The sequence below is a fragment of the Brachyistius frenatus genome, unplaced genomic scaffold (assembly GCF_029030835.1).
Source record: "Brachyistius frenatus isolate BFR_SWC_R1_liver_20210118 unplaced genomic scaffold, ASM2903083v1 Contig_32, whole genome shotgun sequence".
Taxonomy (NCBI): Eukaryota; Metazoa; Chordata; class Actinopteri; family Embiotocidae; genus Brachyistius; species Brachyistius frenatus.
This window is the reverse complement of record NW_027210631.1, coordinates 1,813,603-1,839,446: the sequence shown is the minus strand read 5'-3', so window position 1 is coordinate 1,839,446 and position 25,844 is coordinate 1,813,603. Positions and strand designations below refer to the sequence as shown.

Genomic DNA, 25,844 nt, shown 5'->3' with positions numbered 1-25,844 from the left:
AATAACGGATTTAGAGAAAGTTGTTAATTCATAGAAGTTTTTTTTTAGAAAACCTTCATATGTCAAGAGGCTGCTTTCAAACAATGCTTTAGGTTTTAGGAGGTTTTGGATGTTTTTTTTTTTTTTTATCCTATCAATGTATTTGTGTAACTGCAAACATGCCCAACGTGGCTTCAAATGAAGCAACTCAGTTGGAGTTAGGAGTCAGAAGTTAGAGAGAAAGTGTTGCTACCCTTAAACTACCTGGTGAGAAACCTTTAGTAGTTTGGTGGATCAAAAACGCCAAGAAATTCATCAACACCCTCATCAAGGAGCTGACAAGTATCTCTGTGTGCATTACACTAATTGCCAGCAGATTTTTGAAGCTGTCGTTGGACTTTCAAGCACAGAGGGCTGTGCAGGGGATGGGGTTAAGGGTAGATTTTCCAGAAGTTGCACCAAATCGTGATGCAATTAAGCAGCCATCAGTGATCATTTGTATCAGTATTCTTCAGCTAACAACTCTTTAATACCTCATTCAATAAAAGCCAGCTCTCTCAGCCAGCCAGAGAGCCACATTTGATCCAAGAGAGGGCACCGCCGCTGACCCTGTCGCCTCTTCTCTCCTCTCTCTCTCTCTCTCTCTCACTGTGTGTGTGTGTGTGTGTGTGTGTGTGTGTGTGTGTGTGTGTGTGTGTGTGTGTGTGTGTGTGTGTGTGTGTGTGTGTGTGTGTGTGTGTGTGTGTGTGTGTGTGTGTGTGTGTGTGTCATACTTGTGGAGAGGTATTAGCCTAATGGCAGTTGCATTCAAACACTTTTTATTAGCTTTTCACATGCCTCTGCTGGGCTGCATCCACTGTTTCTGAGCCACTCGCTTTAGCACGACACACACACACACACACACACACACACACACACGCACGCACGCACGCACGCACGCACACACGCACACAGTCACGCAGTCTCTCTTTTGCTCTACCTCTGTCAAGCACCCACACCCTCCAACACACAGACACACTCCCACAGTCACAGGTCTCTAAGTGAGACAGGGCCCTGGGTAATTTGCTGTAGTGGAGCAGAGTGGCACTAAAAGCCTGCTGGGTAATTGAGAGGCTAGGGGGACGGAGTGAAGCCGACTGCCCTCTACGTTTGTGTGTGCGTGTAGAAGTGTGTGTGTGTGTGTGTGTGTGCAAGCGAAGGCCCCTGCTCTCTCTCATTATGCTGTGGCTCCTGCCTGCCTGTCATTGTCTGGACGCGGCGCCCACAGAAAGCAACAGTAATGCGCAGTGACATGCGGCGTGTGTGTTTGCTTGACTGTATGCGTGTGTGTGTGATGTGCAATGAGACATCGTGTCCTCTGAAAAAAAAAAAAACAACAACAACAACAACCGTATCCTCACCCTGCCCTCGCGTCCCTTACACATGTGCTCAAATGCAGACACGCATAAACACATTTATCATTCCACTAGTTGTCTCTAGTCTGAAGTCAGATGGAGTCTCACCCACCCCCACCTCACTCATTTCCTGCCTCTGTTAACCCTCTTCATTCTATAGCCGTCATCTTCACTGGACGTGCGCGTTGTGTCGTCAAGGCCGGTGTGTTATCACAACATGATCATTAGAATAGTTTTTAATGAACGTGAATAGGGATTTGTGTGCCTTCTCTTCTCAGTGGTCGACACTTTCTTCAGACCCTTTAAGGTGCAGCAGTCTTTGCGTTGTGGAGAATACGCTGTGCACTGTGATGGAAGTGCTTTTTCACAGGTTATTTATTCACCCATGCCTCTTCTTTCTGTTCCTCTTCTACCCCTGCTTCCGTGGTCAAGATCAATACAGGTCTCTCCTTTCCTCAATATCTGTCACTCACAATTCCTTCTGGCAGACCTTTTATTGTGCATGCATGAAATGCTCCAAGATAGCTCGCGCAAGGTTTGCGTGCAACCCCCCCACCCCCCACACCCCGCCATTGACAGCAATATGTGGGCTGCTGTAGGGTCCTGTAGGTACCTGGAGAGTTACAAGTCCACCTTGCTCAACAGGTTTGTTGGATTAGATTGTTTGACACCTAAAGCGTTTTCACACCTGTGAGTCCAGAACAAGGTTCATGTTTTCGTTGCATTGTGTACATTTGATCTGGTCATTTTTGGTTTCACATTTTTGTGAGCACACTAAAGAACTTTGTGTGACTTACCTACGTTCAGGCGTCCTCCTCCTTGACAATGATTGGTTTGTAGTTGTAGGTTTGACGTGGCATGTTGTAAATTCCATCGGTACCCTTTTCTGTTTGAATGGAAAAAAGTAAGGAACAGATTCAGTTGCACACCACGATACTATAATGATGATGGCATTACCACCTGAACTTATTTTCCTCTCTGAAAATAAGTTATAGTACAATTAAAAATACTTTGTCTCCTCTTCTTCCCATGTCTTGCTACGGATCATTTTCTTGTCCTCAACTTCCTGTAATTCATGTCCAATAGTCCGAACCGTCCAACAAAGAACCGAACCGTGGTTTAGTTTGATCCAGACCACGACCAGCTCCTTTGGTTGAAAACATTTTGGTTCGTTAGTCCAGACTGTGTTCTGAGGCTCCTTTCACACCGACTTCAATTTCTTCTTTAAGTAAAGGAAGTCAACCTTGTACCCACGAGAGTTTAACTTTTCCTTGACAAACCTGGTCAACTTTCTGGATGGTTCAGAGTTGCTTGTGTTATGAGGTTTCAGGTCCATTCATTCACTTTAGGAGGTCTTTACTTTATTTTTACGAAGTCTAAACATTGTTAGTCAATAGATTTCCCTGATCTGCAGACCTTTTCATAATCAGTATTTTCTCTGTATTCTTTGTACCTTTTAAACATCACCCAAAGTGACTTCTGAAACGTTCTACTTTATATTTTTTAATTTGTCCAGATGGATAAAAATACTGGGGGGAGGGGAGGGGGAGGGGAAAGCAGCATGTTTTTGATTCGGTTGGTTTCGGTTTTCTGAGATTTTTAAACATCATTATAACGACTTTTAAAAAGACAGAAATTATAAAAGATTATAAAAAAAAAAGAAAAAAAAAAAAAAGAAATGCGGATTGCCACATCACCCTTGACCATTATTTGCTGTGTGCTTTTTTGTGTGACACTGTTGCTTCTCCCGGTGTGCATTGGTACAGAAATGATGTGTTCATCACCATTAGCAGCGACAAGCTACTTTACACAGCAAAATGTGGACACACACAAGCACACGTAATCACATGGAACAATTATATTGATTAGATATTAATAGGCTTTATACCTTATTTTTTATTTTTTTTTCATCAGTGTACATTTACATTCCCCCCCCCTCATCATTAGCGTTACCTTTGTGATGCCAATAGCTCGCTTTCAGTCTCTTTCCTCTCTCTCCTCTCGGTCTCTGTGCTGCTCCTCTCCTCTCTTCGCTGTAATTGACAGTGACATCAAATCAATAATTTCACTTTTTTTGTGTCCTTTGTCTGTTTGCGGTTCCTCGCTCAGATGGCATTGGCTAAGCGTGGGGGGGAGGGAGGGCTATGAAAGCTGATGGCGTGTCCCTTGTTACTAAGAGGAAGCAAGAACAGTGAGGGGAAACAGGAGGAAATAAGAATAGGAAGACGGGCGGAGGAGAAGGGGAGAAAACCAACGAAGAAAAGGTGCAGAGAAGAGTCTCAGCCGCATTGTCTGAAGTGTTTGTGCAAATGTGTGGCCTCTACACTGAGACAAAAACAAACACACACACTTTGTCAACAGGCCTTCACTCACACACAAGTGCGCAAAGGCCTTTGTACTTTAAGTGTTTGTGTGTGTGAAGGCTGGCTCACTGCTCTTGACCATGCATAGTCTTCCCTTTCATGTTTTCATGTACTGTTCTGCTGCAATGTGATCAGCTAAAGCGTGTTAGGTGAGCCATGTCAGAGCAGAAGGCTGGAAAAGAGGCTTCCCCCCCCCTCCCCCCTCCTCCTCCTCCCTCCACGTGTGTGTCTCTGTGCCTTTCAGCCTCTGAATTTGTAAAGTTACACATTACAGTTTGGGGAATGTAGCTCACAACAGCTGATTCATAATTGTAAATTGTTTCTCAGTCAGCCGGGAAGCTAAGAGATTTAACTGTGATCATTTTCACTTACTTATAGCTTAGTTTTAGTTGATTCACTAACACTTCAGCCTTGTTCAGACTGCCAGCCCAAATCCGCTTTTTTGCCAGATCCAGTTTGTTGCTAGATTGATATTTGAAAGACCCAACGAAATGCATGCCATGTCACCAGCGTGGCTGCGCGTATACGTCATTACCACATCAACCCATGCAGAGAGGTTTGTGATGTCTGGACACACCGACTCTGATCTGCTCACTTACAAATAACATTACGGACAGTCTGTTCTAAAAATCTGATTTGATCTGAAAGATGAGTGAACAGTTCTGTATAAAAACTGGATACATGTATTTAGCCCTTAATGAGGTAGTTTTGAAAAAAAAAATTCAAATCAGTGAGTTAGTTACATTATAATGCTCCGCAAATAAAAATTAGAGCTGTATAGTTGTAGATAATTTAGTATAGTAGAATAGTTTATTCTGCTCAATCATCACACTTAAAAAAGTATTTCCCATTTGATTATCACTTTTAACTATAAAATTGTAATACAGTAAATGGTAATGACATTGTGGCAGTATCTGCTATTCACCTGACAGCAAATGGGGAAATTTGTCCTAAAAAAATGCACGTAGCAGTTACCGCCTCAAACACACACAACCAACACAAATGTGTAAATGCAGATGGGCACTTTAAGACGCACACATCCAAACACATAAAGACATATGGAAAAGCATGTTGACCTCGTATAAAAGGAAGTCAGAGTGTAAGACAGGCTTAATAAACGTAAACAAGCAAAAATCTCACATTGCATTAGTTTGTGTATTTGTATTTGTGTATTCACACAAAGAAAACCGGCAGCAGTGTGACATCCAACAGGTGCAGAGGGAGTTGAATGCTCGGGGTCATGGAGGTGGACGGCTGTATCGATTTTTCTTTCAGCTCCAGTGACCCGAGTTCAATTCCCTACTCATGAAATATTTTTGAACCTTCAATGACCTTTTTATTGTAAACAGTTAAAGAAAAAGTAAAAATCCTGTCATTTACTTTTCATGTCTTTACCACAGCTCGCATCTTTCGCTCAGTTGTCAAAATGCCTCGATAAAAGCTGAGAGGATTAAACTGAATTTAAGGGTAACCCATTCAGCGCCCTTTCAGTAGACACTCCAAAACATCCTTTTTTCTTCTTTACTTCCACATAACTTACAGTTTTGGAAACTGCCACTTCTAAATCCTATGCGTATTATCATCACAAGTTCTCACCTTCTCCCTTTTGAATCAGGGACAGGGAATTATTCATCCTCTCATTCACCTCGCCAATGGTACGTTTAGCCCACATATGTGTTGTTTAAGCTCTTGATGATTCAGTGGAATGATAACAACAGTTTGTAAACATTGTATGAAATGTTTAAAGAGCTTTATCTGTGTTTTTCAAGAGCTTGATTTATTCATTATCTTCCTGCTAGGGCTCTGGGTTAAGGGTTAGACATTTCTTCATTATTAACAGAGCTGAATATCCTGTCAGCCAATCCAGATTGTGTGCATAGTGTGTGTGTTTTTCTTTGGGTCATGTTGTGGAGGACTTCCTTGGGTCACCCAAGTCTTAAAAGTACATACCACTTTGTCTACAAAAACATATTTTGCAAGAGTTTCTTCCAGTCAAAGAGTGAGCATATATAAGAATTTGTGTTCCAGTTGCACAGATGTTTGAGGGAATATTTCAGATTACTGTGTTCAAAAGGAATTCAATTAGTTTGTTTGTCTGTTATATCTAAATAGACAGGAGCCCGTGTGAAGAAATTAAACCGCAGGCTCATTTCCTTGTTTGCGACCGTGTGTTTTTGAAAACACCTTTGAAATATCCAACGGTAAGCCAATGGTCGAGTGGTTGGGGTGCATACTACATGAGAGAAAAGTCTGCGGTGTGACTCCCAGCCAGCCGGCTCAACCTTTCCTGCATGTCTTTTCCTTTCTCTCAGTCCCACGTTTCCTTTCTATCTTAACCGCAGCTATCAAATAAAGGAAAAATGCCCCCGTCCAAATCTTTAAAATGTTGTCCTAAAACGATACAGTGAAATTATTTGAGAAGCAAATGTCAACTCTTCGTTAAAGCACAATCCTGTGAGTTCAACTTATTATAAACTGGTATTAAATTAATTAAAACCCTTGTTACTAGATTTTTTTTGAGGGAAAGGTACATGTTTCTGTAATAAACACCGGGACCAGGATTTGTCCATAGATCAATAAAGTGACTTTAGGCTCCATGCAATTTACTAACTTCAGAAGGTGAATTAAATGGCGAGTTCCTCTTTCAAGGGGAGATACAAGAGCAACTGGTTATACAAACGTCAGATGTCAAGTTTGAAGTTTTGGTTTAATTTTCTCACAATCTTTTAATTATCATCATATAGATGAATTACAAGAGGTAATCCATGATTTAAAACTAGTTTCTGAATTGGAATAAATCAGACGTGTTGCTATTTCTATCGGTGCCCTTGTAGTATCAAACCCACAGAGCTTAGAGGAACACGGTCTACCACCTTTTTTTCCTCTTAGAGCTACTTTGACAAAATGAAAGTGTCTGTTAGCTACTCATGTTTAGTACAATTTATTCACATAGCTGAGCTCCACCCAAACAAGCTGCATTTTTGTGAAGCTTCTTTTATGTGAATAATAACAAATTTATACTCAACACACATTTTTTTTTTTCCATTACAGCTTAAATTCAACAGCATCTGCATTATTTTTTTCTGTATGCATTTCTTTACGCTTTCAATAGATGAGGCTCACACTACTCACATCTGTCATAGAAAACAAAACAATGTTTATTGCATACTTGTCCTAATTTTCTGTTCTGTCAATAATTCACTGTATCACGTCACTTCCCTTCACGTTCCCTTCGGCTGTAGTTCCCATGCATATGTTATACATTCAATCTTTTCTTTCTTTTAATTTAATTTTGGATAGATTAAGAAAATAAATAAATGAAAATTGCTAAAATGGATCACCAAATATACTTGTGCGGCCGTCAAACCTGGGCGACACGTCCAAGTAAGTCTATGTATGAGAAACACTGCGACCTGTTCCAACCATCCGCGAGCTAAACACTTCCAAACAGTCATCACTGATATTCTCCCCATGGTCACGCATACTCTCTGAAATAAAACTCATTACAACGAAACTTAACACCCGTAATAAAGAAAAAAAGAATCCCAAGGAGTCTAATACAATAGTCCCTGATTAAGATCTAATGTGATTTCACACTACTTGGTTTGGCACAGAGATTTAATTTATTTCTACTGGACTTAGAGAAATATCTATGCTGACTCTGGGGCACAGCGGTGGAAAAAAGGGGTGGAGAGAGGGGGAGGAGGAACAGGGTGTGTGTGTGTTTGGGGGCTGGGGGAGTCTGTTATGTACAGATCAGATTGGGGGGCGGTGGCGAATTGTTGGAGCTGAGGGGAGTCCTGTCAAGAACGGTATCAGCACAAGTGTTGGGGGCCTGTGTTTATGCTGTCGCTCTGTCTGGAGAAATTAGTCATGTCCCGTTCTGGAGACTGAGATGCAACAAGACAGGGGGAGAAGAAAGGAGTGTGTGTGTGTGTGTGTGTGTGTGTGTGTGTGTGTGTGTGTGTGTGTGTGTGTGTGTGTGTGTGTGTGTGTGTGTGTGTGTGTGTGTGTGTGTGTGTGTGTGTGTGTGTGTGTGTGTGTGTGTCCTCTCTCCATACTTAAAGCGTGCCTTCCTCCCTCGACTAAACAAAACACAAGATGAAGAAATTCAATTGCTCTGCCTTTTCATGTGCTGCCGAGGTCAGGTACACACACACACACACACACACACACACACACACACACACACACACACACACACACACACACACACACACACACACACACACACACACACACACACACACACACACACACACACACACACACGCTGTACATACATATATGTAAGGAAACACACGCGTAGCTATAGATAGAGTATATGCTCACACACACTCATACGGCTACTCACAACTGCCAGTGGGAATTCTCTGCCCAGTGAAATCAATATAAATGTACAGTCACAGACAAATGGGACAAGAGTATAGTGTGTGTGTGTGTGTGTGTGTGTGTGTGTGTGTGTGTGTGTGTGTGTGTGTGTGTGTGTGTGTGTGTGTGTGTGTGTGTGTGTGTGTGTGTGTGTGTGTGTGTGTGTGTGTGTGTGTGTGTGTGTGTGTGTGTGTGTGTATGTGTGTGCATGCTCCTGGTTGATCCAGGGAAAATGGCTTTTGTTGAGTCCCCTGCGCTATGTAACATTACAGAGTAATTACAGTGTGTGTGCTTTGTTTAGGGGATGTCTAATTATGCTGTTTGGGTTGTGCGGGGCCCTGGGGTGTCACCGTGTGTGTGTGTGTATGTACTCTGTGTGTGTGTGTGGGTACACTGTGTGTGTATACTGGGTGTGTGTGTATTTGTGTATAGTCGATGAGAAGATGCTAATTGTGGAGGCGGTGTTAGTGGTACTGCAACTGTCAGAGAGAGAGAGAGAGAGAGAGAGAGAGAGAGAGAGAGAGAGAGAAAGATGGAGGCAGAGAGAGAATGGAGAAAAACAAGCCTGAGTGATCCACTTTGGCCTTTCTCCTAATCTTTCACTACCTCTCTGCCCATCACGATGTCACCTACAGTACCACCTAATGCCACATCTGTGCCATTAACGGAAATTCCCCTTTTCAGACGCGGATTCTGTAACGTCACTCGGTTTGTACGAATTAAACTCGCAGCTTTTTGGCCGTGACAAAAGCTCTGTGTTCGCTCTATTTAAATGTGACTGCAGTCACTGGTCTTGTCTTATGATTAGTTTGCATGCAAAAGTGCTGCACAGAATTTATCAAGCTTGCTTTTCCTTGGAATCTGACTGCTTTTCTTGACACTCGTGCTGATTCCAAACTATGCTTGATTGTTACAGAAACTTTCCCATGAAAATAATGCACCATAGCAGTTTTCATGAAAAATGCTAAAATTAAAGTATTTACAGCCTATTGCATGTTAGAAGGACGCTGAAGTCCCCCAACCTCCTACGCCCACTCCCCTCCCTCACCACCAAGTATGATGCTACAAACACAAAAAAAAACCACAAAACACACACAAAAAAACCAAAAAAGGTATGCCATGTACTATGACTTTTGATCGCATCATATGAAGCTTGCCAGGATTTGTGGAAATGTAAATATTCACATTTCCATTTTATTTCCTGAGCAGTCATCCATGTTGCCTTCAAAGCTGAGATTCAGAGTTTATTCTTAACATTGGCATGAAACAGCTGACAAACCAATCTCACCACGCTCAAGTGTTTGATATCAAAGAACCAGCTTTTTTTCTTTGCAGCCATAGGTGTCTTCTCAGTGTTCACATCTGTTCAAATGATGCATTCAACAGGCCTTCTGGGATTTTAGTTTTTGATTGCTGCAATTGAAATTATAATGTTGCAGTGGCTTCTCTCAAAAATGTTTTATTTTATTTCTATGTAAAACAAATTCCATTTTTTTTTAAACTACAACCCAAAGAAAGAGTGATATGTAATAAGTGAATCTTTTGCCTCATAACTATTCATACCGGCAAAAGTTGTTCAAAAAAGATTCCAATAGATTTGTACCAGCTCATTTTTCAGAAAACGTAATGGACTCCACATGGCAAAAATACCTTTAAAATTGTCGTGGCTGGTATTAAAGTATACCTCTGTAGTTAAAAAAAACAAACTATAATGCTGTCATGAACATGCGCTCCTTTTTCTTTTAAACTGACACAGAGATGCTTTAACGTGATGTATCCTAGATCACATTAGTCACTCATGACACAGCAGCTGGACAAACATTCAGGCAGCTGATCTGAGAGAGGAGTTTAGAAACTCGGGATGCCGCAATACCAGAAATGCTTAACGTGATTGGTTGATGCCTTAATTTGCAGTTTTGAAAGCTCAGAATCAAAAAATAAAACATTGCTTTTTTGCCTCAAAATATTTGCGTTCTGTGTGAAAGTATCCATTACAAAAAGGCCCCCAAAAATATATATTAACATGCATATTAAGTGCAGGAAAATAAAATGCCCGAGTATGTAAAGGCCTTAACTCTCATGAGAAGATCACATTTCCCACAAACCTGTTCACTTCCTGTTTTACCAGCATGTGGTTTGTTTTGATGATGAGAAAGAGGTTGAAGAGCTGAGCTGACTGTAAATGAGGAGGTATTTGGTGGCATACTTTGTGCCATAGTGCCTTCAGCAGAGCTTCTATTGATAACCTTTATTACAGAGAAATTGCATTCATTTTGAGAAAATTGCAAGATATTGCAGAGATTTTTCTGATTTAATGTTAACTATTTTGATTACAAGTTCCTGGAAGGACTGAGTACAAAGAGAAGCTTTATTGTCCCCTGACCGTAATGTAGTCATGATACCAGCAAGTCACACAACAAAGTATTTGTCTATTCACATTTCATGTGGTCACATTTTCATCATTTATTTGTAGTTTGAACAGTACTTAAGACAAAGAAACACACGAGGTGAAGAACAGCTTGTATTACATGATCTTCAGTAAATTCATAAATAAGGTTTTATTTCTACCATTATAAGGCTTAAGTAAATCATGCAAGCCATTTTGGGCACAACCTAGCGAGAGCATCAAATAAGCTAAAGGACTTTACCCAGATCTAATGGTTGTATTTATTCCCCGGTGTTATTTGTTTATTACCTGCTGTAGTTTTTTCTAAGTTTTGGACAATTCTACACGGATAATAATAATGCTCAAAATTGATGGAGAAATGCATATTTTTACTGAAAACCTCAAAACCCAGTAAATATGTGCGTGAAATCCCTGATAAAGTAGAGAAAAACGGCACTGAAAAATGGCACACTAACTCGATTTACGGAGTGAACAATAGAAATTGAGAATCACTGCTTCCACGTATGCTACATGACTGCATTGATCCCGGTTTTTCTTATCCGCCGTGGCCGCACTGTCTCCTGCGCGAACCTCGCCATGCTCCGGACGAAGCCGACAACACACTGATATACATGTTTGTTCAGAGAGCCCTAGAGAACAGGACATAATGTCAGTATGGTGTTTGTCAAATGAGTTTGCTTCTGTAAAATGTTTGCATGTTTGTTTCAAGGTCTGTACAAGGTCTCCGTCTCTTGTGTTGCTATTGACATCCATCAGAAATGCAACCTACCCATTCTGCCGCACAAAGCGAGCACAGAAAAGGTCTCATTCTTCCTTGTTTTCTAATTCTAATTACCCAGGTTGATTTAGACTTGGCAAAGAAAAAGTAGTGATGTTGTATTTCAAAAGGAACCGTCGGATCTGAATAGCTATTGGCCAGCTCTGTGAAGGGGTCAAGGCACTGGGATGCGTCCTTGTCAATACAACAATACAAAACCCTGATGTCACCGATGCATAATTGCAAAGCACATTTGTTCCAATAAGTTGTGGTTCAGAATGACATCTTTGGACCCAATGCTGCATTGTCTGTATAATATTAGACCAGCCTTCATTACATATAATGTGCTCTAGGGCATCAATTTGCCCATGGAATATAATGAAGTGCATTTTATTATTGTTAACATTACAATTTACAGAATGCAGCATTATAGCCATAATCCATTTTAAATGAACGAAGAAATAAATGAAATTTGCTGTGGCTATGCTGTTTTCCACATGGATTGAATTGAGGATGGAACATTGTATAGCACAATGCAAGCCCTTTACTGTTAACATGTTTGAATAGTGAATTGTATCTTTAAGAAATCATTTGTGAAAAGTAACTTAATTTCCATGTGCATTTATAGACTAACATAATGGTTTTTATTCGGCTTTGAGTGACTGCAACCGAAGCTTGAAGAGATTCTCCTCAATGACATATTTGATCTTTAGCTTTTAACTTTGTCACACAATATATGTGTGTGTGTGTGTGTGTGTGTGTGTGTGTGTGTGTGTGTGTGTGTGTGTGTGTGTGTGTGTGTGTGTGTGTGTGTGTGTGTGTGTGTGTGTGTGTGTGTGTGTGTGTGTGTGTGTGTGTGTGCGCGCGCGTCTCTACTCGCATGGACATACATACGTATATTTTGCACCCTAATGTGGAGTGTGTGAGTTCTGTATCAACACTTTGTGATAGTGTCATGGAGTTGGTGCATATTTTCGGTGTGTGTTGTACTGCGGCTGACCGTGAATAACATGATTAAGTGATAAAGATGCAGTGTGTGTGTGTGTGCGCGCGCATGGAGGCATGCTGAGAAGGCCACTATTAATTTGATAAAACAAGATTGGACTTCAACTTTGTAACCCTCGCAGATGCTACAACTGCTGCTGCGCGCACACACACACACACACACACACACACACACACACACACACACACACACACACACACACACACACACACACACACACACACACACACACACACACACACACACACACACACACACACAATCTCTGTAAAGTGCATTGCAGTCATTTCTGGTGTCACTCTTTGGTTAGAGGCCTTTATAGGGTCAGTGGATCCTGATAGTAAAGAGACACATTTTTCTTCTACAGATATGTAGCCATGCAGATAGTTTTCATTTTTATGTGCTCAGGTTTTACATACGCTTCTAAGATTTCCGCTCCAAACCTCAAAGACTATGGAGGTGACTAGATTTGAAATTGCAGTGCTCAAAGACTTGGAAAATGAAAAATGAAAAACTGAGCACTCATCCTTGTATCACTCCAAAGCATGTAATACACTCGTCAGTCCTTAATAGAATACATAAATTGTCACGTTTTGACTCAAAAAGATGTGAAAGATAAGGTTCCTTAAAGTTAGCTACCAAAAACCACGTGATTAGGTCTTGGAAAAACCTACTTTTTTTTTTAAGTTGGACTCAAAAAGTACTTGGCTAGATTTAGGAAAATATCGTGGTTTGGATTAGAAGAAGTACTTTTATGTAAGTAGCGTTAAATACGTTAAATTTTGTGCGTAACTTACGTCACTGTAAAGAAATCCATGTCGTTTTCTGAAGGCCTTGAGCCCTAGTCTCGTGGGTGAAACCTCCCTGCTTGGCCTGTGACACTCTATGTACTTCATCACATGGCCTCTCTCACATGACCTCCATCTCTGGCCTTGGTCGTACTTTTCACGCCCACGCGAGGCATAGCGTGACACTGCCATGGTATCCTTTAGTGGACTGGTGGGTGTATTACATGCTTCATTGGCACCGTGTCCTTCATAAATCAGTGTGCTGGTCTTTCAGAAAAACATTGGAGACCTCAGATTTAATAAAAACTACTTTAAAAAAAACCACCAAAAAAACATTCCATGCAGCTGTTTGGCTAGATAACAATATTGAGATATGTGGGCAAATATGTCATGAGAACTGACTCTTTAAAATTGAAATTGATTTTGGACTAAATTATGTTTGTTATTGGGTTATGTGTTATTCTTTTTACCAGAAAATCACACCAAACTTCCAAGAATCGTTTGATGTTTGCTCCGTGGCCGGCGGTCATTCCTCCACTAGTGTTTTTGGCCCTGGTGACATGCAGGTGGACACAATAGTTATGTAGGGTTACAGGCCAAAATTCCCCCCATCTGTCTCCATTGTATCCTGTCTATAATTCAATCGAGTCCCTCACATTTAGCCCAGTCAGATGCTTTGAGTCACTCGGCAACGGAGGTCACTGTCTGTGTTTGTGTGTGCTCATTAACTTATTTTCATTTTGAGTTTCCTCATGTCCCGGGTACTGTCTTCTATGAGTCTATGTATGCGCTACAGTTAATATACGTGTGTGCGTGCGTGTGCCGCGCCTCCTCCTCCTCTCCCTGAGGTTTATTAGTTGTGTGTGACAGCGTCTCTGCAGATTGCATGCAGCTGGTCAGAGTTAGCCAGACAAATGCATGTGCACTGAGCCAACAGTGTATTTGTTACCTGGACAATCTAACACAGACCAATACAATAGCAGTGAGTAGACTCCCATCTCTAAGTGTTAATGTTTACATTTGAAACACACCTTCATTTAAAAGACTGTATTTGTCACTTTAATGACTTTCTATCTATCTGAATGTTTCTCGCCCACTCTCTCTCTGTCTTTATCTGACTACCACTGTCTGAGACAATCAGCATGTCCAAACAGTCTCGTTATATAACCAGCCAACAGTGCTACGATCTCCCCTCCATCATAATGCCGAAACCCCACTGAAACACTGTGTATTTATATTGTGTTATTCAATATAAAACTACTGTAGAAAGTGAACACGACGACTGTAAATAATGCAGAAGGCTTTGTTTGGATTCCTTGACTTCTCGATGTGTTCATATCTTTGTGTGTGTGTGTGTGTGTGTGTGTGTGTGTGTGTGTGTGTGTGGCAGCCCTTGGCGGGAAGGTCCTGTGGTCCCCCCCCTCTCCGGCCACTCTGTTAGCGGTCTTTATCTTTCCCAACAATCAGGCTTTATGTCCTCGGACACTCCTGATCCCACGGTAACCCTGGGAGCAGCGGCGCAGCGCTCCTGCTGAAACCAAACATATTTCCTAACATATGTTCACTTGTGTAACCCAACTCAGCAACACGAGCTGACTAACGAGAAGAATCTTCTTTTGGTTCACCAGCGCGTTTTGAGGCAGTCTTCATCAGAGTTATTTATAGAGTCTGTAAAAAAAAAAAATCCAGACTTTTACAAAAAGCTGAATCCTTATCAGAAGAAGAGAAGTTTCAAAGTAAAACAAAAATAATAGATTAAAACCAATATTGAAGGTTTAAATACTCAACCATAATTAATATTATATTGTCATATTTGTCATTTATGGTACTTTGAAACTTCTGGGTTGGAGGTGGAGCATACTTTGTGTCTAACTCTTTTTCTGATGAAGATGCTGCACCAGAACCTGGAGGACAAAATAGGAAGAGTCTTCCAGTTTTTCAGCAATTTTTTTTTCCTTCTTGTGTTTTTTTAACTACTTGTGCACCTACTTGGCTGGTGATGTGGCAACATCACGTTCCTACCACTTGTGTCACCCTCAAAACCCTGACACACAAAAACATGCCCTTCAAACACAATAGGGAGTCAAAATCTGGGGCTAAATGTGATCAGTTTTGTTGATTGTCTTGCAGCTTAATATTCTAATTACAAAAACAGGGTTAAACATGTTAAAAACTGAATATGTAATTTTGGATTTAAAACCACTGAGGTCAAGGCATCTTTCTATTTTTTGCCAGGTTTTTATTTTTATTTTTTCCATCCTTTTGTTAAATTAAAGCTGTCTTAGATGTTATTTTAACCAACACTCTGAAAAGGTAGGCGCACTGCAAATACTGTGGTTGAGAATCAGGAACAAAAAAAACAACAACAACAAAAAAAAAAAACGGAAGAAGAATTTTCCATCAAACAGAGAAAACACAATGAAAACATCCATCAAACATATCGTCCTTTATTGCGACGGAGCACAATGTGAACGAACAGCAACACCAGACTACAAAAGCAGCACTGTGTTAGCATCAGTATCAGAAGTTGCAGAACATGATGTGGTGTTTGATCACAAGAAGCCTTTGGCACTGTGAGATGCTGTGCACAGAGAGGAAAACTGAGAGCATTGATTTTATTGTAGAGGAGCAAGGACTGTGTGTGATTTGGCAAGTGTGCGTGAGTGTGTGCGTGCTGCTTGTGTGTGTGTGTGTGTGTGTGTGTGTGTGTGTGTGTGTGTGTGTGTGTGTGTGTGTGTGTGTGTGTGTGTGTGTGTGTGTGTGTGTGTGTGTGTGTGTGTGTGTGTGTGTGTGTGTGTGTGTGTGTGTGTGTGAACTGTCTGGAACATAAAACTATAGAGGCCCATTCAGACCTTCTTTTCTCTCTCCTTCCGTCAGGAGATAGCAGGGACATTGAACTGCAGCAACAAAAGCAGATTTCCATCAGACAGAGTTTCTGAGAGAGAAAGGCATTGTGTTGAAAGGGGCTTAATGGAAGCTCAGCTTAGAGCTTTATTCACACAAACTGTACTCGCGGGTCGACAGAAGCACTATGTGTACACACCCAGGAACACACACACACACACACACACACACACACACACACACACACACACACACACACACACACACACACACACACACACACACACACACACACACACACACACACACTTCCCAGATACTACTAAACACTTCTTGTTCTCCTCAGAAAATTACTGCTCTCATTTCTGTAATGCCTTAATTATGCAGGAGAGTTAGTGACCAGGAAGTTGCTTTGGAGCAAAGCACTTAAAACACTCTGTGGCGATCTTGGACTAAAACCACATATATGATGAGGTTTGGTAACTGGCTCACGGGCAGTTAGTGACTCGCTGTTGACAGATAAACTGACCTGAATCCACTCTTCGGTGCCAAGCACAGTCAGAAAGGTATGAATTCATCAAAAGCATATCATTTCCAGAGACATTGTTCAGCGTGCAATTACATTATATCAATATGTTTTCATCATAGTTTTTGTATTCCTACTTAGGGTCACATGGCATATAAAAGGCGAAGAATTTCCATGCTCTGAATAGAAAGTGGAGGCCTCCAGACATACCAAAGAGCTGAAACAACACCTCTGATAGTGCATTGAAAAAGTAGAACATTGTGTACCTCCCAATGAATCCTCAAACAACTAAATATGTTGAACAAGAACAACCTAAACAAAAACAAGATTACCATCTTTTGCAAGGGTTTACCTATTTTAATACCAGGTCTCGTCTCCCCGGGTGCCAATGTTCCACTAAAACAAGTTCCTCCGCGAGACAATTTTTCAAAGACACCGTCGCTACATCCTGGACTTAGCACTGGCCAATACGCTCACTTGTGATTGGTTTAAAGAAATATAAAGAAGCCAGAGTTTTTTTCCCCCAATATTCACAATGACATATGAGTGCAGCCTGACCATTCTCCACTACTGGCACCATGGTCGAATTTGGTCTGTCTATGTGAGACTAATTGTAACCAAACTGCTGAGGTGCATAAGTTTGCCTCCTACTGCAGTTTCTGGCTGAAGCTCTAGTCATCAGGGTTTTATCCAGACATAAGTTGCATTAAATGATAAGTGTAAATGGGGCCAAAGCCCAAGTTAATACCCAAGACATAGACAGCTGAACCTGTGTCACTAGGTAACTGAATAACGAAGTTATATCACTGGTTGGCCAAATGCTGCGTGGCTCAGTTTTCAAATTAAAAGCCCTTATTTCAACTTAAAAGCTCTCTAGCGTTTTATACAGATTCCAGCCATATGCTAGGTTTTGACCTAGTCTTGTTTCACTCCAACCATCCTCGCTTTTGGTACCTCACATACTCATACAGAGAAGCATTTACACACTCTTTGACATATAAAAAACAAACCAACACACACTTGAGAGGCCCAGTCACATGCAGATTTGACTTTAAAATGTATTCTAGCTTCAAATCTCGGATCCCCTTTTGGGACCAGATAATATGTTCAAGACATAAACTCAAGACACAATGGTGTCAAAAATGTCTTTTTGTCCCTTATAAAACACACATCATGTTTCACAATGAAGCTTCACTGTGAATTATGTGTATTTGAATCCCAGCCTCTCTCTATCTCCCTTACATCAGAGTTGTCCCCCTTTTGTATTACATGTAAACCAGAGGATGAGCGAGCAGGCCTCCGGTGGATTAACCGCTGACTGACTCCAAAAATTTAAGGCAGACTCCTTATTATGAAACATGTACAAAAATGTGTTTTAAATTCTTCACTCCTGGGGTTTTCCAAACTAAGTGTATACAAGCAGTACCAAAGTGTTGTCCCCAAATCACATCGTTCAATATTATTCCCCCGGAAAAGACTACACAACGGCTGCTCCCAAATGTGATTGGTGTTATTTGTAAGTCAGCCTAAATCTCAGAGAAGCTACACACACAAATGGAACAGGGCTTACTAATCCATTTGTAAGGCAATAGGCAGGCAAACAGGCAGGGGAGCGCTTGCCAAGTGTTGTAATCACAACTAAAGATGATGAGCCCACTCCCTTCCTCTACAGTCTACAGTACTGTGTGTGTGTGTGTGTGTGTGTGTGTGTGTGCGTGTGTGTGTGTGTGTGTGTGTGTGTGTGTGTGTGTGTGTGTGTGTGTGTGTGTGTGTGTGTGTGTGTGTGTGTGTGTGTGTGTGTGTGTGTGTGTGTGTGTGTGTGTGTGTGTGTGTGTGTGTGCGTGCATGTATGTCCTACATCTCCTCCTTTACAAAACTGTGACAAGAGAGGGAGAAAATGAATCGGTATCAAGTGGATAATCTACAAAAGTACACTAGGAGCTTTTCCACCTTATGCAAGTCCCCCGCTCATTCATTTTGAAGCTACCACGCAATCTCTCTGAGAACAACAACAAGCCGGCGATATGAGTTTTGAAAAGGCAGTAATTGTAAGCAGGTTGGGGAATAAATTAGAATGATGACAAAATACAGAGATAAATCCAGCTTAAGAGAGATGTACGCCACTGTTTATTTGATTTCAGCTTTTCTCTCCATCCTGCTCTTTCTCCCTCCCTCATTCCTGATCTTTTTTAGTGGGGTGGAAAAATGGATTTTTGTCAGCGATTTGGCCCTGAAATAGCTTATTGTCTAAGGCAGCCACTGTGCAGTACGACGTCAACATCACATGTGTGTGCGAACACGCTCGCCTGTTTCCATGGGGAGTAATGGCCGTGGAAGTGTGTATTGGCTTGGCTGGCACAATATGCCACTGTGCTCATTGGTCTAGACCGGTGTGTGTGTGTGTGTGTGTGTGTGTGTGTGTGTGTGTGTGTGTGTGTGTGTGTGTGTGTGTGTGTGTGTGTGTGTGTGTGTGTGTGTGTGTGTGTGTGTGTGTGTGTGTGCGCGTGCGTGTTCATAGTATGTGTGCATGTAGTTCTATAGACTCTCTTGTTGATATTTATAGATGGAAGAGTTCTGGTACCAAGGGGGTGAGGGAGGGAGGAATGTAGGGAGCAAGAGGGGGAGGGTCAGGGAGAGCCAAGGGACGAGGAGTGAAGCAAGGAAGAGAGGAAAGGTTCTCAAAGCAGGAATTAGTTACTTTACCACCCTCAGCTTTTCTCCTTCTTAGTTTTACTCTTTATTTCTCACTGAATCCGACAGATATATAAAATAGAGGCCTGCCAGTTTGTTACTCACTGAAGTAAAAGTTTGATGATGACGACTAAAGTCAGGGTGGCGGTAATGTAAATGACCATGAAAACAACGTAGAATGTGCATGTATATTCTAATACAATAAACATGTCCTCTGCCTTAGAGGTAAATTATTTATAAAGTACGATCAAAAAGTTCAGAGACTGTTCCTGTTGCACACAGACGGAGAACAGCACAGTAACGGGATCAAATTCAAAGTGCACAACCATTGTGCACCTGACACACCTTTTTTCCGTCTTGAACAGTGACGTTTGCCCCTCTTGAAACACAAATGCCTCTCACAACACCTCACCCGGCTCATTGCTTCATTGCTGTAAGCTTTTTGAAGCTGTCCTTTGCAGATTTCACAAGTTTGACACACCGTTTGATGTAAACTCTCTGCTCAAGTTCCTGATCCATGGTGAAATCGCAAATGTGCTCGTACCACTGGTCGCAGATCAAGTGAAAGAACTTGAAGTACTCACTCACTCAAGTTATTGCTTTCCCCTGCTGAATGTGAGTCACTGTGCTGCGTTCTGTTTGTGTGTGTGACAGGAACAGTCGCTGAACTTTTTGATCGCACCTCGTTTCCTGTTATTTTTCAGCTTGCTCCTCACCTCTTTTCATTCTTCCTTTCGTCTTTCTTCGGCCTTTTGCAATCTATCTCAGACTTGAAATTTCTAACACCACAGGGATGCACCTTTGCATATCTCAATGTAGATGACATAAATATTGTTTTATTCATTAGCTGTCGTTTGTTCTTCTTTGTGTCCAGGAGTGAAGGGGCTCAGTGGACAGTGCAGCTGATTACCTCCGGACAGTTGTCTCTCCGGGTTGTTCCTCAAGTAACTGGTAAGACCTTCAACTGGATGCCTGTTTTGTTGTTACTGCATGTTCACACACGTGTCACTCTGTTGCTTTATATGCCACAACAAGTTTATGGATGTTCTCATGAGCTGCTGCAAAACTTTCTTGGAAATTTACAAAGTAATGTTGAAACATTCAAATTCGTCATGGAAAAGTGTTGAGATGAAAGAATAATTTCTATTCTCACCCATTCAAAATAACTTGTCATAACCACAACAGATTCAAAATACAGTGTGAAGGGAAGCACAGCTGATAAACTTTATTCAATCAGGATGTCACTTTAACATTGAGATCTCTATATCCAAATAAACCTGACAACATGACACATTCATAATCAAACATTTTCAACCCGACAAGCAGTCAGCCAGCATGCAGGCACAACACAGTTAAGGCCAAATAACCCCGTGAATTGTCAAAAGCAGTTACACAAAAAAAAAAAAACATTAGATAAGGAAGCCTTTAAGTCTCTAAAGGGTTTGAAAGAACTCAGCTTATGAACATGTTGCAGGTGTTTTTGCATTTAAAAGAAGCATCGCACCTGAAACCAGTTTGATTTACCCACAGATAAAAAAAACACATGTTTTCCACATTGGACACGTGATCACACGTATGACACATTTTTACCGCATGTTGCAACTTATGATAACACCGGAAAAATATGTGGAAAATGTGAATCTACGTGAAAATGTTTCAAAATCACGTATCACATGAGCAAAATACATGTTGATGTGGTCACGAGTTTTTGCACGTGAAATTCATGTGCTTTCTTTGTAACTCCAACTCTCTCGTCGAGCAGTTTTTTCAAAGCCATAGGTGTGACAGAGATCTGCACAAGGTTCCCTTTGGCGTCTGCGTCGGGATGACCCGTGCCAAAGAAGGAGGTCATGTGACCGAGAATAAAGTGACAATGTCCAAGTCCATTTAGGGAGGAGGTTGAATGGAACACAAGACTTACACATGAAACAAAATATATCTAATTTACGTAACATATTTAGAATAACTTATTTTAACCCAAACCATGATATTTTCCAACACCTAACCACTTTGGTTTTGTGAGACGCTTGCCTGATTAAAAAAAACAAAAAAAAAAAAAACGGCAGTATTTGACATGCCGGGATTAAATCCAGTCGACAGGACAGCTGAGTTAAGTGGATGCTAGACTGTGTATTGTCATTACTGGATTTGAATATGAGAATCATTTATTACAAAATGGAGTTTATAACAAAATGGTGTTTGCCTTTACGTATAGCGTGACCAGAAACTGGTAAACTCAATGTACCAAACATCTTCAGAATATTTCTGAGTTTACACTGAGTTTACCAGCAGCCCATCTCAGGCCTGTTGTCAGACTCGAGGGCCTGTTAACTGCAGCAGCCTTAATATTCTGCAGTCATGTGTTTTTTATGTTTGGGAACTTTGACTACTGATCTAAAAACTTTGCTAAGAAATGAATTTGACTGGTGGGTTTCTCTAAATGTTGTGACACAATCGGGGGAGATTTGTTGTGCGGCGCACTCGGCTGTGATGACAAAAAGCGGTGGATTGGTGCTGTACGGAGCACAGGGCCTGGAGTCAGAGCAGGACAGTGATAACAAAACCAGATATAAGACAAATGACCATGAAATAGAGTGATAGTGTCTTGCTTGCTCTTTGTATGTGTGTGTGTTTGTGTCTGCCTGTGTTTATGTGTGTGAAGAAGTCCAGACAGTGTGTGTCAAGGCAGTGTCATGATAACAGATTGCGCCCCCATCGCTGCTCTGCTGAGGAGTTTTAGCTGGCACTGCTTACACTGACTGCGGTGTGTGTGTGTGTGTGTGTGTGTGTGTGTGTGTGTGTGTGTGTGTGTGTGTGTGTGTGTGTGTGTGTGTGTGTGTGTGTGTGTGTGTGTGTGTGTGTGTGTGTGTGTGTGTGTGTGTGTGTGTGTGTGTGTGTGTGTGTGTGTGTGTGTGTGTCACGCCCTTGTCAGATCAGCCATGACTCTGCCCACTGCGTGTGTATCAACCAGGGGTGACCTCTTTGTGTGTGTGTGTGTGTGTGTGTGTGTGTGTGTGTGTGTGTGTGTGTGTGTGTGTGTGTGTGTGTGTGTGTGTGTGTGTGTGTGTGTGTGTGTGTGTGTGTGTGTGTGTGTGTGTGTGTGTGCCCTGTGCTGCAGGCAGGGAAAGTCCATCTTCACTGCGCAATGTAGTTGGAGGGGACACTTTGTGGCGAGTTTGTGTCATTGTGGGAGTTCCCCGTCACAGTGAGAATGGTTGGTGTTCCACATCAGTTTCATCACACTTTTATAACGGACGACATCACTCTTACATGTCTGTATTTTGCTAAACAATGTTAGAATTGTAATCTGTTTCTAAAAAAAAAAAAAGCCTCCACATTTGCCTTTTCTAAAACTTTGTCCCGTTTGGCTCCCAAACGTTTGGATTACAAAGTCTAGCACTCTGCTCATTAATGTGAAAGAATCTAATAATAATAGTATAGTATACTATTAATATGTTTTAGTATTTAGATAATACTAAAACAGTCAATTATTGCCATCAATAATTGTAATATTTCAAATTCTGATCATTTACTGGGTGGTAGTACCAAAACAACAGCTGTACATGGCTACCTTGCACAAAAACTGAAGATGAAAGAGACGTGTGATCAAAAAGTTTCGAGACTGTTCCTGCTGGACACAAATGTAGCGCACCACCGTGATGTGCACAGAGCAGGGGGAGCCAATAACCTTTGTGAGTAAATATTTCAAGATAAGCAGCTTGATCAACTTCAGCACCCGTTTTACGCGTGCTTCTGTGACCAGTCGTACAAGCGCATTTGCAAGTTTATCATTGACTTTAAAAGCTTAAACAGAAGGCGCACATCAAATTTTCTGTCAAACTTTGGAAATCTGTAACATAGACCCTTGTATATGTGTAGGGCCAACACAGCCAAATGCAGCGAGGAAGGGGAGTGATGGAGGGATGTTGAAGAGAAACTTGTACATTTTCATCACGTTGTGAACTAACACAAAGTCATGTTGGAGAACCAAAGTACCACAGCGACACAATTTTGGTCATCTGTACCAAATGGTTTCCCTCAAATGCCTCAGAACATCACAGTTGAAACTCAGTGTTCATATTCTGACCCTTAGGTATGAATTCACGGTGTACAACCCCATGAGTGTCTAACAAAACCCACCTGGTTGCATTCCTATGCATGATATTTAGAAGGCCACACAATGTTTTCAATGACAGTGAAAAGTAATTCATTCAAAAATGAATGGGTTCTTTTTTTGGCCTATTTTACATTCCTCCACCAAGTTTCCTGAAAATAGGGCCATAATCCTGCTAACAAAACAAAAACAACAACAAAAATACTGTACCAAAAACATCAATTATTAGGTAAAAAATGTAAGCTATAATGACAAAATATAGCTGAAGTGGTTGTTTGCAAATCATAGGGTTGGTGCGGTGATGCTCTGGATAAGAGTGCTTAACTGTGAATATATTTACCACAGACCAAGTGAAAGCAAAAACAGTATTAATAGAATTGTAACCAAGTCAAAATAACTCCATTCAATAGATTTTATTGCATCTCCTTGCATGGTCTGCTGCCATTTTGGGGGGATTTGCACCACTGAACTGAAAGTCTGACTCTCCTTAAAGTCATTAGTGTTTCTTTAACAGATATTGAAACAGATATTATCCTCCATGAAAAGCCACACGTCCCTCAGCGCATTTCCCTGCAGTAAATATGCTCTTCTCCATACGTGGTTGTTAATTAGCTCTGTTCCATATCTTGCTGTGTATTTCCTATGCCAAATAGATCCCCTGTCCTCTCTCTCCCAGCACTGTCCAGAGCTGTATGAGAGCTAATTGGCAGCTCGCTTGCCTGCCGCGATGGTGATCATGCAAATGTATTGGTGCTTACCAATAGCCGAGCCCATCAAAACATTACGACGGCCATTACCCAAAGCTGGGGCCGGCCTAACGAACATATGCTCCCCCACCCGACAACCTCCCCCCAATTTCTAAACTCTTATTTATGTGTTTAATTTAATGTGCGAGGGAAGAATTTCCTAAATTAAATTTGGTTTTCGTTGGTGCCTCAAGAGAGTGGCAGCGTTATAATAACATGGTAATTTTTTACACGTCTTTATGAGAAATGAGAAAATTAATTCTTTCTGACAAGCTGTAATTATTGGGCTTGGAACAGTTGCAGCTGAACAGTTTGGGCTGTGGTAGCCTGGCAGTGAGCTGAAAGGGAGAGGGAGAGAGAGAGAGAGAGAGAGAGGAGGGGTGGAGGAGAAGGAGAGAGAGACTGGAGAGACAGTGAGACAGAAAGAGAGAGAGAGAGTTTAGTAGTGCAGCCAGAATCACATATGGTCACAAAGAAGGGAAAAAGAATGGGAGGAGAATGACAATAATGCTGGACAAGGGCAGAGGAGAGGACGAGAGGGGGTGGGAGGAGGGCCGGAGGACCGGAGGAGGACCGGAGGTATGAGCAGACAAAGTTGGGATGAAGAAAAGGAAAAGATATGCAAGCAGAGGCAAGTTTAGAAGTGGAAAAGAGAGAGGGAGAGCCGAGGTGAGGGCGAAACAACAAGTCCTCCAACCCATAAGACCTGAGATGCTTGTATCTACCCTCAAATACGACCCGCAGGAGTGTTTCCTAAATTAGTGCCCCCAGGCTTTGGTGCAACAACCACTTTGTTCAGGTTTTGGGAAGATAACGGTATAATGAGGATTTGACTCACATTGTGCGTCAAAGTTACGTGGCCTTCATCGTCATGGCAACAGTAAAAGGGGGATTTTAAATAACTGTCCGGACTTGTGATCGGAAACGGGAAGCGAACAGCGTTCTGCTGCACCCAGTGTTATACAGTGTTTGTCGCCATGGCAACAGTAAATGCGATTTAAAAAAAAAAAAAAAAAAAAAAGTTCCCAAGTCGTTGGTTTGAAACAGGAAGACAACTGTCTTCTCTTGCACCTGTCCTTGCCTGATGTATCGAACCATCCACCGAACCTGCTTCCTCCTAACAAGGAAAAAGTCACATTAAACAGACTTGATGTGAACTGTGTCACTTCTCTGGGACGCCAGATTGTCATTATCGATACGATCACGAGAGGTCACTTAACTTAAAAACATAGCTGGAGGTTGTAATACGGTACTGGCACAAAATGTATGGGGTCACTTTTTGGAGGAGGACAGTCAAAATAACAGCAGGGGTGAAGGATGTAAGACATATAAGGGTACAAGCAAATCGAGGAGACAAGGTTACATTAAAGGAAAGAAGGGTGAGAGTAGGACACGAGAGGAGAGAGGTGGTGGGATGTTGCGTGGAAAGGGGAGGGAAGAAGTAGGAAATGAAGGTGGAGAAAATTCGAAGAAGGAGCTGAGGACAAAGGAAGGCAGTGGGAGAAAAAGAAAGTAGAGGAGAAGAGTGGAGGGCATGAGATATGTGGAGACAGGGCTAGATTAAATAAAGGAAGGAGGGGAAAAAAAGAGTAAGGAGTTGCACAGGACAGCATGGAGGCAGAAGAGATCAGAGGGGATGGAGATGGAGGAGGATAGGTGAAGGACTTGAGGATAGAAGAGAGGGAAGGAGATGGTTGGAGAATGGAGGAGAGGTGAAAGAGGGTGAGGGGGAACCAATATGGACGAGTTGAGGACAAGTTTAGAGGAGGTGATGGTGAAAAGAGAGGAGAAACGAGGGAGAGACAGAGGAGACGAGGTTTGAGGAAACAAGGTTGGTTAAAAGGAGGAGTGAAAAGAA

The 25,844-nt window shown here is 41.7% G+C and overlaps 1 protein-coding gene across 1 annotated transcript in view; it reads left to right on the top strand.

Moving 5' to 3' along the window:
- Positions 1-20,011: 20,011 nt before the first annotated feature.
- sox5 (SRY-box transcription factor 5) overlaps positions 20,012-25,844 on the top strand; it is a 159,181-nt gene continuing 153,348 nt past the window's right edge. The window contains exon 1 of the mRNA XM_069700056.1: positions 20,012-20,077. The gene's annotated coding sequence lies outside the window, so the exon portion shown is untranslated. The remainder of the gene's footprint in view (positions 20,078-25,844) is intronic.